Raw genomic sequence first — 3,394 nt, 5'->3', positions numbered from 1 at the left:
CCGCAGGAGGCCCACCGGGCAATCTTAGCCCGCAAGTTATCTTAGTTTTTATTTCACATCGTGGTTATATATACAACTTGTAAGACTATTTTGAGATTCAAGCAATAAGACTATTTCTATTGCGAGCCGGAACCCTAAAACCCTAGCCGCCTCCTTCCTTCGCCGCCGCCACACGCGCCAGGACGGCGCCACGCCGCCGGCCGCCGCGCTCAAGCCCTCGCCCTCCCCCTCCTTCCCCTACAGCTTACGACCAAGGCTGGGCAGAACCCTAGCTCCTAACACTGATACTGCATCAGAGGCCTAAAAATCAGTAGCCTGAAAATATGTAGATCACAGCTAATGCTCAATTTTGATGCACTATGTATTTTTGCAATACCCAGATAATTTTATAAAGCATGCCGATACTGCATCAGTGGCCTAAAAATCAGTAGCCTAAAAATATGTACACCACAGCTGAGGCTCTAACTTAGTGACACAACACATGTGTGATACTAAAGGAGAGGCTACCAATTGTGGGGATTTTGCACTCATGTGGCTGTAGAAACTCACCATTGATTCGATTTGATGTGTGAAGTCACCTGCTGACTGGCCTTTCCTGTGACATTTTGTCCAATATAGACATAGGACATCCGACATTCTGTAACTGGAACCCCTGAAATTTGTCAAGAAAATCGATGTGACAACTAAAGGCACGACACATGCATGTTCCAATGCCTCTTATGCAGAATTATAAACAAAAGATTGAGTACAAAGATAACTAATCTGAAGCTCGTTTAAGTATGATATCCATATCATGAGGATGAATGCTTCTGGTATTCTTAAAATTTTCAGATATAAACAAAATTTATGTTGGAACCATACTGAACAGCTATCATTGACCATCATTATGTGAAATGTAGGAGCTTTTCCACCTTTTTGTGGATAGAAAAACAGAAGGAAAGAAACAAGCTTATTGTCCTCTTATACATGCCTCATTGACATTAAATTATTTGATAGACAAGCAAGTAAGTAATTTGTTGTCATTGCAAATGGTACACTGCAGTGACATTAAATCATAATATAGATAAGAAAATAGGAAGGGCATCACAACATATACAAGGCTCTGCAACTAAGTACATGCCTTTCTCATGGGTTTGGCTTTAAAGATAGCAGCTTTAACTTCACTTGCAGTCTTCAAGTGTCGAGAAACACCCAACAGTAGCTATCATTTTCTCTAGTTCGTCCAGAAAGGCTTGCTGAAAATTGCCAAAAAAATACAAAATAGAAGAAACATTAGAGCATGGTCTTAAGCATAATGGTATTACCAGGAAAAAATCAAGCTAATAGCAAGAACTGTATTCTGACTAATATATGTTTGAAGCCTGGTTCTTAAAGCAAGGGAGATATTTTAACTGGAAAATACATTTTCTTCGCCTCTTGGTGCAAGTTCTTATTTACCAAACTCTAGAGCTTGATGTATTTACCCCACGAGAATCAACTTTATCAGCTTTTGTAGTTGCAGATGAAAGTATTATTGGGAATGTGTACCCTGAATCTGAATGTCATAATACATGAGTCAAGAAAAGAAGTTAAAATTTAATGAAGGCTCTATAGAGAAAATTCAATTTTTACAAATGGTTGTGACCAAACTCTATTGTGAAAAAAATGCACTATAAAACCCTACACCAGCTATATATATATAGTCGTAATATAATACAAAACTTCAGTCAGCAGTATACAAACAATATCATTACACCACTGGCTAAAAGGAGCAAATACAGTTTTCTTCTTAGTTACACAAAGATCTAATTTCTTATGGGCATATACCTAAGTTCCATGTAGAAGAAGAACAACTTATAACAAAAAAGCATGGTCCAAAGACAAGCCACATCAATAATCGATGATGGATTAACATTTTGTTCCACTATGCTATGGGGTATTTTTGATGAAAAATTAATACATATCACTCACCAGCAATCTGCAAATGTAGTGGAGAACCAAGAAAGTCCTTAGCACATACAGGCATACAACAAAGTTACCCAAAATTGTAAGATCATCGCTCCCCCTCCATTGACTTTTTTGATAGCGAAATACAAACTGAAATTAAGAGAAACAGAAACAAAACCGGACCGTGGGGTTATGATTGTTGCTCTTCTCAATAGCCTTCAAAACATTCCCGTCTGAACCACTCCCCTCACCTCCTTCAACACGGAGATGGTCGCTAGGTCAATGTCTGCTGCAGCGAAACCGCATTAATCACACTCCAGTGAGAATCCAATGTCCGGTGCAGTTTTAATCCAGGAGAACTGCAGTAGTAAGAGGGGATCTATGTAAGTATGGGGGCACACAGTACGTTGGGTACCGGACTCGATTTTAGAAACTGTCGACGAAGCCCAACATGACAAGGAAATTCATCTCCTCCTTGTAGACCTTGGCATCGCTTAGGTTCCTCTCCCACTCGTCACGCCATCACCACCTTATTCAAAGACGCGATGGAGGCCGGGGGAAGGATTTGACTGCACCGCGATGACAGAGAATATGCGCGGCGATGGCAGCGACACTCGTGAAATGAAAGGGTGTTGGGTGAGGGGGTTGGAGCATCGGTGGTAGAGAAAACCAGGGACGGCCGGGCCAGGGGGCTCGCCGACGCGATGGAACACGCAAGGGAGAAGCGACACGGAGATGATGTGCGCATGGTTTCATGGACGGGAGCGACAACGGCGAGGCTCGAGGTGGTACGTGAGCGTGATGGCAAGTACTTGCAATCTGGGGCGCTGATTACGGGATTTCTTTCCACGGCCTGGTTGCTCACGATCCTATGGCTCAGGATATCTCTCAAGAGAGAAACTTGCGTGGGAAACGTTTGGAATCGGCGCACTGGCCGAACGCTCGACCGGTGGGGAGCTCCTAATTGGCGCTGCGGGCGCCAGTTCCCTTAGCTGGCGCCCACGCACCATCTCCCCGTGGGCCGGCCCATATAGGGATGGGTTCGCTCCTGGTTCCCTCCGTCGATGGGTGTTCGCTAAATCGATCGATTGCTGGTTCCCTTCGTCGCTGGGTGTTTGTTCCATCGATCGCGTTTACAGGTCCGTACACTTAAGAAAACAGTCAACCGTTGATATTATGAAAAACAAATCACAAAAAAGAAAAGAAAAAAATTTGAATTCAAAAATGTTCACTGGCTTTGAAGAACAGTTCATCATTTTCTACAAAACGTTCGTGTAATTTTAAGAAAAGTTCATCAAATTTGAAAAAGTTCTTGCAATTTTTAAAAAAGTTCATCAAAATTTCCAAAAAAAGTTCATCGGATTTGAATAAAGTTCATCCAAATTAAAAAAAGTTCATCGGATTTGAAAAAAAGTTCATCAATTCTAAAAAAAGTTCATCAATTTTGAAAAGAGTTCATCATATCTGA

The 3,394-nt window shown here is 41.9% G+C and overlaps 1 pseudogene; it reads right to left on the bottom strand.

Moving 5' to 3' along the window:
- Nucleotides 1-237: 237 nt before the first annotated feature.
- On the bottom strand, nucleotides 238-2,674 carry LOC123039248 (protein GID8 homolog; annotated as a pseudogene).
- Nucleotides 2,675-3,394: the final 720 nt, after the last annotated feature.

This window comes from Triticum aestivum, chromosome 2B, assembly GCF_018294505.1.
Source record: "Triticum aestivum cultivar Chinese Spring chromosome 2B, IWGSC CS RefSeq v2.1, whole genome shotgun sequence".
Taxonomy (NCBI): domain Eukaryota; kingdom Viridiplantae; phylum Streptophyta; class Magnoliopsida; order Poales; family Poaceae; genus Triticum; species Triticum aestivum.
Note: the sequence above shows the minus strand (reverse complement) of the source record. Positions and strands in the feature narration are given on the sequence as shown.